This window comes from Cetorhinus maximus, chromosome 8, assembly GCF_964194155.1.
Source record: "Cetorhinus maximus chromosome 8, sCetMax3.hap1.1, whole genome shotgun sequence".
Taxonomy (NCBI): domain Eukaryota; kingdom Metazoa; phylum Chordata; class Chondrichthyes; order Lamniformes; family Cetorhinidae; genus Cetorhinus; species Cetorhinus maximus.
This window is the reverse complement of record NC_135886.1, coordinates 43,963,417-43,978,677: the sequence shown is the minus strand read 5'-3', so window position 1 is coordinate 43,978,677 and position 15,261 is coordinate 43,963,417. Positions and strand designations below refer to the sequence as shown.

General features: G+C 45.1%; 1 protein-coding gene across 4 annotated transcripts in view; it reads left to right on the top strand.

The window, feature by feature from the left end:
* pacsin1b (protein kinase C and casein kinase substrate in neurons 1b) overlaps positions 1 to 15,261 on the top strand; it is a 273,452-nt gene that overhangs the window by 27,937 nt on the left and 230,254 nt on the right. For 2 of the 4 annotated variants that reach the window (XM_078546751.1, XM_078546745.1), the window contains one exon: positions 1,759 to 1,891. The exons of the other annotated variants lie outside the window; for them this stretch is intronic. The gene's annotated coding sequence lies outside the window, so the exon portion shown is untranslated. The remainder of the gene's footprint in view (positions 1 to 1,758; positions 1,892 to 15,261) is intronic. 4 annotated transcript variants of the gene reach the window in all.

Below are 15,261 nucleotides of genomic sequence, written 5' to 3'. Positions count from 1 at the left end.
GGTCTAAAATGCTAGTGGAATGAACAGTGGTGTTCCACAAAATGGTCACTCAATATAGAGAAGACCACAAAGTGAGCAGGGAATACAATAGACTAGATTGAAAGTCGTACACCTAAATCACTGCTTCAGCTGGAAGGAGTATTTGGGGCCTCAGACACTAAGGAGAGAGAAGATAAAAGGGCAGGTGCTACATCTCCTGCATTTGCACGGAAAGGTGCAGCTGGAAGGGGGCGGGTTGTTGGGGGTGACTGAAGAGTGGACCAGGGTATCACAATAGGAACGGTCCCTTCGGAATGCTGAGAAGGTAGAGGAAGATATTTCTGGTGGTGGCATCACATTAGAGGTGACTGAAATGATGGAAAATTATCTGTTGAATATGGAGACAGGTGGGGTAAAGGACAAGGGGACCCTATCATGGTTTAAGGGGTGAGAGCAAACATGCGTGAAATAGATTGAACATGGTCCAGAACCTTGTCATTATTGGGGAGGGGGGTGCTGGGTCCTCGGTTGAGGCGGGGGAGGGGAGGAAAAAGAAGTCACCTCTGAAGCGCTGTTGTGGAAGGTTGCATCATCAGAACAGATACAATGCAAATGGAGGAACTGGGAGAATGGAATGGAATCCTTACAGGTGCAGGGTGTGAGGGAGTGTACTTGAGGTAGTTGTTGGAGTCAGTGAGGTTATAATGAATATTAGTTGTTAGCCTATCCCATAAATGGAGATAGAGAAGTCAAGGAAGGGGTGGGAAGAGTTAGAGATGGACCATATGCCGGTGAGAGAAGGTGGAAATTGGAAACAAAATTGTTGAGGTTTTTCAATTCGGGACGAGGGAAAAGAATTGAGGGAGAGGTCAGGTTAGAACTGGAACAAATGTTCAACGTGGCCTACTAAAAGGCAGGCATAGCTAGAACCCATGTGGGTACCGATTGCAGCACCTTTTTTATTTGGAGGAAGTGAGATGAGTTAAAGGAGAAATTCTTCAAGGAGAGAACAGGTTCAGCCAGTGGTCAATGGAAACCGGTTCAATGGAGAAGTGGAGAGCTCTCAGACCATCCTAGTGGGGGATCAAGATATAGAGAGATTGGACATCCATGGTAAAGAGGAGATGGTTAAGGCCAAGAAATTGGAAATTTTTAACCTGATGGAGCATCAGACGTCATGGATGTAGGTAGGGAGGGACTGGGCAAGGGGAGAAAATAGTCAAGGTAGGTAGAAATCAATTCAGCGGGGCTGAAATGATAGAACAACCAGGTAAGTCCTGTTTATGCATCTTCGGAAGGAGGTAGAAGCGAGTTGTGCGGTAGGGAAGCACTGAAATGGGAAGATCGCTGGAGGAGATGATGTCTGTGACTTGGCTTGACATTAAGTGGTGGTGTCATGAGGTAGGAAGAAGTGTCAGAATTGGCATTCAGCTGCTGCAAAGTAGAGGTCAGTTTGCCAGACAAAGCAACCCTCTTGTCAGCAAGTTTAACCATCTCAGGATTGGACCTGAGAATGGAGTGCAGCAAGGTTAGAGTAAGTGAAAAGGGCAGAGAAATTGAAATGTCTGATGAGAACTGCTGGTGTGACAATGAAAAGATCAAGAGTGGGTGAGAAGCTAGAACGAGGTAAAATATTGGAGATGGGTGTCCTTGTCCCAACAACCCCTTGCTCAAATCTTATTGCAGTTCCTTTCTTAGTTCTGATGACAGGTCACAGATCTGCAAAGTTAACACTTTATCTCTCTACAGGTGCTGTCTGACTTTGTTTTTTTGTTCCAGATTCCCAGCATCTGCAGTATTTTGCTTTTGATTTTCAAATGGACCGTATGCTGTTTTCACAAGTAGCAACATCGCATTTCTGAAGTTAGAGATTGACAAAATCTCTGACTGCTTTTCAACAGCAACAGAAAAGGCAAGTTTAACCAATAGCTCAGTCCAAGTTGACTGTCAAATAAGTGTGGTAACTTTATTTTTAAAAGTGCAGAGAATTTGTTTGCTCATTTTCTTTAAAGGTTCTTCATGGCATACATCATAATCCAATTAAGAGGGTGGAATGTAACCTGTCCGCAAGTGTTCAGCAGTGTTACTGTGTAGTGGATAATTAGGTGTGAATCCACATTCGATTTTCCCTCTATCATTGCCTGCCCTCTGATTTGTAAAATGGCAAATTCAACGCTAGTTAATGGGAGAAAAAATTGCATTGAGAGCACCTTGTCATGTCTGTTAAAGGGCTTCATGTACAATAAATTATTTTGAAGTCTAATTCCTGTTTTAGATTGGAAAAGACCTCTGGTATAATTAGAAATCTCTGCAGATTGTGCGTTTAAAACAGATTGTACCTGTAAAGTAGGCAATGCAGTTAAAACCCCGGGGCTGCAAGAAACAAAAATTCTATGCTCCTGTATATCATGCTATCATATAACCCATGTATACCGTAGCACTGAAATTTGCTTTGCTGTCCACTTGTTGCATATCCTAATAAATAAATGTGTGTTTCTGCACTAGAGGAATAAATGAAGAGAATTTTTTTTAAATTATAATAGCTGATTCCTGTCCAAAGCTATTGCCCATTTTGAAATATCTGCTGCAATCTGTTTCTTCTCTCTGTTCCCTTCTCCTTTCTCTCCAACCAATCCCCATTTAAACCCGGAGGCTGTTCTTGCCCAGCTTGTCAAGCACCATAATGATTGGTGGGTTTCTCACCGAGGCAATGGAAAATGAATTACATTGACCTCTATATTTGTGTTTCCAGTAGCCTTCTGACAGGCACCTCAAAGTATGCATAAAGCTGTTAACATGCATCATTATTTGCTATTCCCTTCAGCTGGCACCCAGGATGTGAGGTGGGGATGGGAAAATAAAAAATACAACACTGCTTTTACTTCTCTCTTAAAGAGCTGGTTAAATCATCTTAATGAGCATTTTGATGGGTCTAGATTTTGTGGGTAAGATGGATGTTGTAACCATTAATGGTACATCATTATTCATCATGGAGCAAACGGTATTATCATCCGCTTCCCATAAATAAAATGCAAAGCTACAACTTAGGCATATACTAAAAGCCAATGTCAGTTTTCTTGAGATTTATTTCACCTGTGTGAAATATGTTCTTTTCATGCATGTGTTAGTTAGTTGATGAAATCTCATTTGCTCTGATGTAGGTCGGTAGGGTTTTCTTACTTATGTACAGTTGTCCTCCCATCTCGGATGCTGCTTGTTTCAGAAGCATTATCTGCACAGGCCACAGATAGTTAAGATGATTCAGACAGCAGACATTAGATGCCCTGCAGGCAACAATGTGTTTAAGCATTAGTTAACTCGTGTGTAAAATTAATGTAAAATGCAGTATGGGTACTTAGGAGATACAAATTCTGTGGATTCAGGATTATTTGTTAAGGATCCAGCTTAACTGCTTGGTGTCGTTTGTGGAAGAAAAATAATTTTCCTGCATCAGGAAGCTTTAACAATGAACATTTGTTTCAGCCACAACATTTCATTTACACTGCAGTCCCGATTCTTTCAGTGATGACTTATTTTTAGAAGGTCTTGCTCCAAGCTGTCGTCCTTAATTCACTCATCAAGATCCTTAACAATTGTGTCTTCCTCTTGTTATTTCCACCCATCTCCCCTAATCCATGCTATAACTTTATTTACGTCATGATTTGATTCTTCAATTCAGTCATTTAGGATGCACCTGCTAAATTCGATGTTGAACGGGGAATCCAAATATAAACTTTCTGTGCTCTAAATTCAGTGTAACCACACTCGTTTTGTTTCACTACATTTAGTAGTCTCGCAATATGATGGACAGCTGACAAACCTAACTTTACCATCCCACCTGTGTGCTTCATTGAATTGAGTAGTAAAAGGATACCATGCATGAATGCTTGGCTGTTTCTTATGGGTTGCACTGCCATTTTCTCTCCACATTCAAAAAAATTTGCAACTTTAGTTTCAGTAGCTTTCCATGAGTACCATGATTGGGCATATTCTTTTGGTAAATACAACAAGCCCCTGTTAACATTACCCCGTTTTAGGCCTTTAATGTTGGTTAGATAAGAAGGGCATTCGTGTTTGATGTTGGAAGTTTAGTTTAAAGTTGATTCGTACTGAGGCTGATGATCCAATCGGCGCCATTTTGGAGTGGCCTCTGTAGCTCCCTGATCCTCCCTCTCGCTGCCGACCCTCTGGTTTGTGGCCTCTCCAGCCTCGCAGCTTACCTCCTGCACATTAAAGCTGCTCTTCCCTGCCTCCTGCCACTCATTTCCAGAGTCCTCGCTCACCGTGAGGGAGCAGAGGTTCGGCAAGAGAGAGAATCTGCAGTGAACAGGATGTGTGGCCAGCAGGATTGGCAGCAAGTGGGAGTCAAGTATAAAGCCAGCATATTTCTTTTTATATTTTTAAATTTATTTTTAAAGTTATTTCATTTACCAAATAGGAATTCAACAAGAAGTATTTCAATTTACAGGGTATAATGTTTTAAATTTTTGTCTGATGAGTGAGGTTGTACAGAACCTAACCACAGCTTCTACATTGGTTGTTATGAGAAAAATCTGATTCAGTTGGAGTTGCGTTCCTGAAAGGTACAACTTTAAGTGAAACAACTTTGGGAGTTACTGTAGCTAGAGTTTACCACAACTGTCGTTGGAGTTTGCCATGTCTGGTGGGAAACGTTCTCTAGTAGGTGGTCTCACATCTACGAGCTATAGCTAATGGGGACCTGACTATTGTGTTACAATGCCATAGTCATGCTTGAATTAAAATTGATGGTATAGGGACTGAGAGTGGAGAGAGTGGTGCCAAGTTGAACAAAATGAGCTGTGATCATGGGAAACGAGCCCAAGTTCCCATATCCATTTAGATGTGTTATTGTGTTACATTTTCCCACTGTTTTATTTTTAGCTTGCTATTGTTTTCTAGAATCCTGTCCCATGGTACATTATATGTACTGAAATGGTGTTATGTTGTCACAGTCAAGTTGCAACATTGATGTGCTCTGATCTTCCTGAGGTGCTAAGGTTTCTTCGGGTGGCTCAGTTGAAAGCATCTTGCCTCCTGAGTCAGGAGATTGTGGGTTTAAGACCCACTCCAGGGCTTGGGCTTGAAAATTAAGGCTAACACTCCAGTTCAGTACTGCTGCACTGTTGGAGGTGCCATCTTTCAGATGAGATATTAAACCGAGGCCCTGTTTGCCCCTTCAGATGAATGCAAAAGATCCCATGGTACTATTTTGAAGAAGAGCAGGGGCATTATCCCTGGTATCGAGGCCAATATTTATTGCTCGATAAGCATTGCAAAAAAGAAACATCATCTGGTGATATTGCTGTTTTGTGGGAACTTGCTGTGCACAAATTGATTGCTACATTTCTACAACAGTGACTGCACTTCAAAAGTATTCCATTGCTTCTAAAGCACTCAGACATCCTGAAGTTATGAAAAGTACTATATAAATGCAAGTTTTTCTTTAAACTTCACTTTTCTACCTAAAAATCAAAGACACTTAAACTAAATTATCCAGGGAGCATATCAAATTAAGTTAACTGTTTCCCCATAGAAATAACAGTGCTTGAATTGGTTTGGTTTCTTCTATCATGCTTCTCTTACTTTATGGTGGAAATTGTTTGATGAGCTGGTACATCTTTTCTATCCTTGCCCCTGTGTAGTACAGCCCCATTGTTTGCTGCTGTGGTATCTTGCTCAAATGGCTATTCTTCATGCGCTGGTCGAGATGGAGTGAGGAGGCCAAGGTGAGTAAATTAATAATTTAATAGATGGGTGCACCATAGTCGAGCCCAATAATTACTGTAACCAATGGGATTTTATGGATTGGATTCTGAAAGAAAAATCTTTGTTGGTTTTTTTTCAATTTGTTTTTCTGCTCCATCCCCTTCCCCAAACCTAGATGTGCCCAGGCCAATTGTATCTATGCCACAACTTCAGCACAGACTAGTTATTGAACCTGGGACCTCTGACTCAAATTGAAGCATAAGAGCTTAGTGTTTAAAGTGTTCTAATGGTTGTAATCATCTTGTGGATATTCCATGAATGGCAAAGTTCAAAATGGGGTATGTTTTAAATCTGGGAACTGGCAGTTATGAGAGTCCAGTTCACAAAAATGGCATTTGTGAGCATTCATTAGAATATTCATTAAATAAACAAGATCTCAACTGCAGTGTGCACTTAGCCTGAACAATTTTCAAAGAGAGTACATATGGAGTCAATCCAAGACAAATTCTTAAACTGTTGCCCATGCTTTTTCTGTTTGCTGCTTTTTATTTTCCGATGTCCAACAGTGGAATATCTGTCTGTGGTGTACTTCATTTGGTGTTTTCCCACTTTACACTCTCACCATTTTATAGAACCTTGGATCCTTCTTGTGGGGGTCACTATCTTACCAAATGGTTCTGGGGTGACTGTTTCATCACATCATATGACATTGACATGATGGCACCTGCATGTCGTTCTAGTTATGCATTGGCTCTAGTGCAAGTCATATCTGTTGTATATTGAAACAAAAAAATAGTTGACCTTGAATTTTGCATCTCGACTAAGTTTTACCTGCATATGCTTCTTGCTTCACTGAACACAGTAAATATAATGTATGCCTTCTGAGAAATTGTGTCTGATGTATTTACTGGGGATGGTTACATAGGGGGTGGGGCCAGAGTCTCAGATGGGAAACCTGGAAGCCTGGGTTTCCCCACATGCTGGAGTTTTGGCTCTGACAGGTTCCCTACCCAGAAACCAGCATGATTGACAGTCAGATGGGGAGCACTCTGGAGCAGGCCACAGGAATAGGGAGATCCAATCCACAACTCCTGTGTGTTGGGATCAGATCCTGGGTATCGGGGTCCAATCCCTGATTTGGAGTGGGGTGGGGTGGAGGTCTTGGTATAGAGCACTGTGGTCTGATGGTAGGGACTGGGGGAAGCACACATGCTCTTCCTGGAAAGGCACTTATCTTTTTTCCCCAAAGCTGACCTCTCCTCATTTTAGCTGCTAGGGTTTCCTAATCTGTGGGAAACTAGTCGGGAAACTGGGCCAGCCACAATTAAACCTGCAAATTGGTTAAGTCAGAGGCTTCCAGCCTTATTAATATATTTTTAAAATGCCAGCCCAAAACCTGTGGACAAGTTGGATGTCCACTCCTTGTCCCACCTCTGTAAAACTTGGAAGTCAGCTGTATTGGAGCCATCTCCCCAACACACTTGGAATTTTCCCTGAGTTAATTCCTATACTTGCAACCCAACCCACATGCTAACCCATGTTAAAGTTCACCCTTGTGTGTCTTTGTCCCTTTTAACCTTCAGACACTGTAATAATTCATGTGGTCTAGTGTATTAATGCTGTGGTACAACAGAAAGATTTGAACATTGTTTAGAAGATCCAGAGAAAAGGAATTGGAGTATATAATTTTTGGTGAAAACAGTAATTTACTGGTGCACTTGCTACTTCAATTGCTGTGCTTATTTTAATGCTACATAATAAAGGCATACGTTAGCTCCAACCCAGAGCTGAGCATGGGGAGCAAAACAGGGAGTCAATTTACACGTCTCTCTCCTGCTTAGCTCCTGGCGTTTTATTTATAAAACCACTTGGGAGGAATAGATTGTACAAGTTGTTGTAAAATGAAACTTTGGTATTGTTCAATGAGCAGCCCTTGCAGCATTTCAGACAACAAGATAAATGCCTATTTGGGGGGGAAATGTCATTCAGTCTATCTTAACTCTTTCTTCCAAGGAAACTTGTAGTCCCTGTCCCCATTATAAATCCAAATGTGTTATGACACAGCAGTTGGTAAAGGCTGAGTTGTTTAAATCCCAGAGGGAAACTTGAACAACTGTCATAACCTATATTTTCAATTGGTATGTTTGAGATGCAGCTCTGAATTTAGGAATAAGACCACCGAGCCCCAAGAGGCTTTTTGTATAAAACTAAATTAAACCTTTTTTAAATTTAATAACAAATTAAACACATACACCTGTCTACAAATTACTACCATAATAACTTTTAAATAAATCTCCAAATTAATCACTCCCAGGTAAATCTTCACCAAGGCAACAATAACCCATAGGGCAGAACTTTCAGGGTGTCGTGTGGGGCCTGCGCAATAACGTGTGGTGATATCAGGTGAGCGTCCCGACGTCACTGCGCGCCATTACGATATTTCATTGGGTGTGCGTGCGATGAAGTGCGACACACGCCCGCCATTAATTAACGAGCTAGTTAAGGCCCTTAACTCGGCAATCGATGCCGATTTTGAGGCGCCCATGTGATCTTCGGCTTGGCGCTCAGGCGCAACGGGCAGGCAGGTAAGCAACTTTTTAATAAAGCTCATTCACGGGCGAGATAAGAGGGCTCAGTGGAGTTGTCAATCTGGTCTGTGAAATATTTATTGCAGAAAGTTTTTTAACTTGCCTGTGTGATCTGTAGCAGTTCAGAACAAATTCCAGCAGCTTTCTGTGTACTTTGAACCTTCAGGTCAGCACTATTCAGTCAGGAATCTTTATCGGGCCTGCAGCTTTAAGGAGGCCTCCCTTTAGCCTGGGTATGGGTTCTGACATCTCCACTGGAGGCAGCTCCTCTGAGGAGGAAGGGAGGGCTAGAATGAGGAGGAGGCCGGGTGTGCACATTCAGCCTCCAGGGGAGCCAGCTTTGGGAGTACAGGCGCAGGTACAAGGGTAGCAGGGACAAGAGGTAGTCCAAGGTAGAAGGGGCCGCAGAAGACACCACTATCCTGCTGTCAGGGTATAGAGGCGGAGAAGCAGCTACTTCAATATGACTGAGGTGCAGTGCTAAAGGAGGCTTCAACTGTCAAGGGAGACAGTACAGCACATCTGTCAGATGATTGGCCCTGAGATCTCTCCTAACTGTGTCGGTGGACACCCCATGCCAGCGGCTCTGAAGGTCACAGCTGCCCTCAACTTCTATGCCTCTGGCTCCTTCCAGGGCTCGGTGGGTGATCTTTGCGATGTCTCCCAATCAGCTGTCCACACTTGTGTCAAGCAGGTCACAGATGTTCTGTTCAGGTGTGCATTGACCTTCATCCACTTCTGCTATGACCAGGCAAGTCAGGCATAGTGAGCCAGAGGCTTGGCGGCCATTGCTGGCTTCCCCCGCGTCCAGGGCGCAATAGACGGCACACATGTGGCCATCAAGGCACCAGCAGGTGAGCCCGGTGCCTTCGTCAACAGGAAGGGCTTCCACTCCATGAACGTGCAGATAGTGTGTGACCACAGGATGCTGCAAGTCTGTGCAAGGTACCCAGGCAGCTCCCACAACGCCAACATCCTCAGACACTCCCAAGTGCCAGGGCTCTTCAGTGCTCTGGCCTAGCTTGATGGATGGCTGCTGGGTGACAAGGGCTATCACCTCAGAAGGTGGCTCATGACTCCTCTCCGCCATTCAATAACAGAAGCTAAGCAGCGCTACAATAGGAGCCACGCCTCCTCAAGGGCTGTGGTGGAGAGAGCCATCGGTCTTCTCAAGATGCGCTTCTGATGCCTGGACCGCTCAGGGGGTGCACTCCAGTACCCCCCAGATCATGTCTCGGTGATAGTGGTTGCATGCTGTGCTCTCCACAATCTTGTGCTGGAAAGGAGGGACGCAGTGGACGATGAAGACGTTGATGCAGTGGATGCGGCTGCACACGATGAGTCCAGCACTGATTCTGAGGATGAGGAAGCACAGGGGAATGATGAGGGGCTAAACGCTGACCCAGGACTACACCAAGGAGGCAGGGACACCCAGGAGACTTTAATCCAATGAACCTTCAGCTAGCTCCACACAAATGGATCAGGAGGACCAGCCTTGCCTGGTGCTTCCATATGCGGCACTTAAGTGCTACATCTGTCACTTCATCAGCTGCAACAAAGGGCTTTGGACATAAACCTCAATGTCCACTCAAACACTCATAACATTTATCTTAAACATACAAATGCATAACAAAGGAGCCACCCTCAGCCATGGTAACACATCTGGATTTAATTTCATCCATGATATGGTGCAACAAAATGAAAGCAAAACATTTTTACAACAGCAATAAATAATAATTCCCTAATCTAGGGCCAACACAAAAGCACCAGCGAGAAACCCGTGGTGTGCCTAAGGTGCTTTATGCTTACGTTTATGGGTACTACGTCTTGGTGCTGCCCCATCGCTCGGAGTGGCTTCTGAGACAGCCTGCTGACTCTGCTGTCCTGGTGGCCTCGATGACCTTGGCGGCTGTCCTCTGGCTCATGGAGCCTGTGCTGGCCCCGCCTGTGAGGGAGTGGCCAGTTCCACAGCTGGCATCTCCCCAGTCGTCGCAGCCTCAATGGATGCAATGGTCACTGGCAGAGGGGCAGAGGAGCTGCTGCCCTCATCCGGAGTGCCCTGAGAGGAACCTGCAGCGACAACAGGCAGCTGCTGCACCGACGTGAGGTTGCTTCGGACCTCCCTGCTCACCGTAGATGGATGGGCACCGAGCTGGGAAACTTAGTGGCCAGACCAACTCCCACATTGGCAATGACCAGCTGTGGCCACTGGCACTGTGAGGGCTTGCAGGTCTGAGCATATCCCCAGGAGAAGCTGCTTGTTTTCCAGGAAACCCCTCTCCAGGAGAGTTGCCACTCTCTCCATGGAGGAAGCATGGCGTTCTGACATGAGGCTCATGGCATCACTGATGCTCCACGTGGATTCCTCCACCACGGACACCATGTGAAGCATAGTCTCGTGCAACACTCCCAGATGCTCCCGCAAACCTGGCCACATTTCCTGCAGCTGCTGCATCGCGGACGACTCCAAAGGCAGCATATCACACCCTGACTCAGCATATGCCTGGTCCCCTGCAGTCCTCCAGCTGCTGGCGCCATCGGCATTCTCTGTCTCTGCCAGCTCCTCCAGCGATTGTGAAGTTCCCTCTCCACTGTGCCCCGGGACACTAGCCGATGTTGCAATGCCCACTGAGGTGCTAGTATCTGTGCTGGTGCCTGCCTTGCAGAAATGGTGTGATGCTGGTGAGACTTCAGGCCCCTCAGGTGTGAGAGGGAGAAATCTGTAATGGAGCCTGGTCGCCAGGCTTTGATGATGCTGAAAATAACAACAAGGACAGTGGATCAGTTAGCGCCCACACAGTGACGTACTTCATCCCTTTCCCCCAGGCTCAGTATGCACTCAACCTTCCAGAACTTAAGGAGACGAACATTGGTGGAGTGGCCAATAGTGAGGGGGAGGCCCTAACATTACAAGCAGACACAGACGGGCTGATCAGATGGCCTAAGGAATGCCAAATGGAATGTTATATGGATAAGTGTGAGGTGATGCATTTGGGCAGGACAAACAAGGTACGGGAACACACGAGGAATGGTAGGACTGTGGAAAGTAAGGAGGATCAGAGGGACCTTTCTGGGCATGTTAACAGGCCGGTTAAGATAATGGGACAGGTACATAAGGTGTTTAAGAAGGTAAATACCATACTTGCCTTTATTAGCTGAGGAACAGAATGTAGGAACAGGGAGGTCATGTTGCAGGTGGTGAAAACGCTGCCGAGGCCACAGCTATAGTTCTGCGTGCAGTTGTGATCAGCGCTTCATGGGAAGGATGTGATTGGAGTGGAGAGAGTGCAGAGTTCGCTGACCAGGATGCATGCTGGGCTGGAGAGTTGGAGTTATGAGGACACATAGCATAGACTGGGGTTATTTGCCGTGGAGCACAGGAGATTGAAGGGTGACATTATTGAGCTTCATAACATTGAGGGGCATAGATAGGGTGGACAGAAAGCAACTTTTCCCCTTGACGGAGGGATGAGTAACATGGTGCATTTATTTAAGGTAAGGGGCATGAGGTTGACAGGTGAGGTGATGAGGAACTCTTGCACACAGTAATGTGGGACGAACTGGCTGAAAGGGTGGTGGATGCAGAAACCCTCCTAACATGTAATAAATATTAGGATGTGCAGTTGTGATGCCATGGCATACAAGGCCATGGGGATAGTGGTCAGAAATGGGATAAGGCAACTTTGGAAGGTGCTGGACACGTGCATCTTCGAAGGGCCAAGGGACCTTTGTCTATGACCCACACCTCTGACTCTATCAGTCTGTGAATGAGCAATGTTGCTACATTAACAATTCAAACAATCATCAGCGCTTTGGATGGTGGGAAGACCAAGCGGATGGGACTGTGGACCTCAAATACCTGGCCGCTCCACCCCAGCCTCACCGACACCTGTGGACCTGGGCGCATGGCACCTTTCAAGCTCCAGGGCCTCCTGCTCAAAACGGCTCAATGTCACCAACTGGGCCTGGCCACCTCCAGTGTGCAAACGCTCAGAAGCATTGTTGTGTGCATTTTTCTCCTGCAAAACGGAGAAGACCATTCATTGGGGCTAATCGCTCTTGTACTCTGCACATGCACGCTGCACCCCAACCACAGTGGCCCATCTGAGGCCTCCAGTGCCTCCTCTCCACACTACTGCTGATCAGTCACAAAAATATAGTACGACTGCTCCCAACACCCCACCCCCCCAACAGCCACCTTGGAAACATTCTGCGTCCATCACTTTCAGAAACACAGTCTTTGCTCCCATGGCAAGGATGCACAACTAGATGTGGAGCCGAGGGCACCAGATGGCTCTTGGCGACAAGACCTTGAGGCTCCTCTTCCACCATCTCATCACCGTGAATAGGACATGTGTTGGAGTTCTGAGTGTGCACCTAGCTGCATCTCCTGCAGGCTGCCCCCAGACTAGCCATATGCAACTAAGACCAACACATGGTGCAGGGGAGAACTCATCTTCCCCTGAATCACTGAGGCTGATGTAAGCATGGTCACTATCTGCTAGCCGACCCAGCGTGCGACAAATCCCAACATGAGTCAATGCATTCACGACAGTAAGACTTGGGTGGGGGGCCCTCAAAAGCTAAGGCTACCTGCTGGGTTAAATGCCTAACATCAACATGGTACTCACCCTTCTAGAGCGCAACAAATCGTTGAAGCGCTTATGGCACTGGATCCAGGTGCACCGCACTGCATTGCGGGAGCTCATCACCTCCTCCCTTCCTGGGGAAACAGCACCTCCCCCCCCACCATGTTGCCACCTCCTTGAGAAGGGCAGCAAGGCAATGATCAGAAAAGCGAGGGGCACATTGGCCCTGCTGGCCTACCCTGCAGCCTGCCCTGCTCCTGGGCCACACCCTGCAGCCTGCCCTGCTCCTGGACCACACCCTGCAGCCTGCCCTGCTCCTGGGCCACATCCTGCAGCCTGCCCTGCTCCTGGGCCACACCCTGCAGCCTGCCCTGCTCCTGGGCCACACCCTGCAGCCTGCCCTGCTCCTGGGCCACATCCTGCAGCCTGCCTTCCTCCTCTGGCTTTCCCTCAACATTGACCTGCTGTGCAGACCCTCTGAGGTACCACCTGCAGCTGGCCATAGCGGACAGCTTATAGGAAGCTGGCAGGCCTTTTTTTAAATAGACTGCCGGGTCGCCATTGCACCCAGCGGTCTGTACACGTCCGCCGCAAACTTCAGACTCCTGCTATTCACGGGAGTTGGAAATGCACTGGGCAGGCCTTAATTGGCTGGCCCACACAAAATGGTGGCGCGGGAGGTGATCAGGTCTGCAGCCGCCCGCGTCAGCACCTGCTCCGCCCATCCGCCAAACGGATAATTTTGGCCATAGACTTTAAACACACACCAGGCAAAGCATATTTGAACTTATGAATTCAAAATAAGGTTCCTTGTAATTTGGTTCCATTGCAGACACAGTTGGAGGCTTACAGGCTGGTTAAATCTTAAATGCCTCTGACTTACAAACACCAAACTCCTTTCTGTTTATATCTAGCTTCCCCTTTGAATGTAAATTTTCCATTGCATCACTCGACTTTTAATGTTACCTCTCCTAACAATAATATTCTTTCATTCCATCAATTTTATTAACAAACTGAAAAAAAACAAACACATTGCTTGGCGCCTTCTAGCTCGGTGCAGGATTTTACTCCCAATCTTGAAAGCTTTATTCAACAAATGCAAATTTACACTTTACTTTCTACCCTCCTTACTGTTTACCCAATTAACATCTCAAACTATTATATATCAAAGCACCAAGACTAGCTGGCTTTAATCCAATTAAGATATACACACACATAGACACAGACCCCACTATAATTCCATTTTAAAAATAATTTCCAAAAACATTATCGACATTAAGATCTCTTCATGACAAAATGTTTGACAAATGATTCCAATATCTTTGCTTTCGCTACCACTTTAAAAAGAGCTTTGTAATGAATATATCTTGTCCGTTTGAACCTAGGGTCCTGATTCAACAATAGTTAGTGTTTGAAATTTACCATTTCTAAAGGGTTTTTTGTATCATTTTTGAGGTTACCTGCGTTCAACCCTGCCAAGTACAAGTTTTTCAATCTTCCTGCCTGATTCAATTTTGTGACTTTTCTGCTCAGAATTCTGAGAATTGAATGTCCCTCATATCTTGACCAAAACTATGCACAGTACCTAAAATGTGACCAGAATATTGTAATGGTGTCAGAAGGGCATCTTCTAACCTGCACTCACCGATTTTTTTTTTCTCTTTTGAGTAATTTTATCAGCATTATTTGTTTTGTTTACTCCTCCTCCAGTGACTACATATTGTGAAATGTTGACTTTAATGCATGACTTTAAAGGAAGCTGGCCACTAAAATGGCTCTGAATACAAGTGTGATGTGTTAAAATTTTAAGCTGTAGAAACACCAGTTTCCTAGTTCTTTTTTTGGAGGAAATGAAGTCTGAAGGAGGCAAAAGTGTCAAAGGCACAACACTTACTTTCTGTGGACAGGGTGTTGATGAATTACTGTCCCTCTTCTATTTGCTGTTTTAATTTTGACAGATTTTTATTGGTATTGTTTTTGGGTCCACAATAAGCACAAGCTTTTTTTTAATATTGAAAATTATGCTCTTTGCAATCTGTGAATTAATCCTATCTCTTTGAATTTAATAGTTTTCTTTCAGTAGCAGTATATAATTTGTTAATGAGAGGCAAGGGGTTTGTAGAATCATAGAATAATACAGCACAGAAGAAGACCAATTAGGCCCATCATATCTATGTTGGCTCTTTGAAAGAGCTATCCAATTACGCCAATGTTTTCCCATAGCCCTGTGAATTGTTTTCTCCAAGTATTTATCTAGTTCCCTTTTGAATATTACTATTGAATCTGTTTCCACCACACGTTCAAGCATTACGGTTCAATTCGCAACTCACTTTTTAAAAAAAATAGCTTTCTCAGTGCGCCTCTAGTTCTTTTTGCCT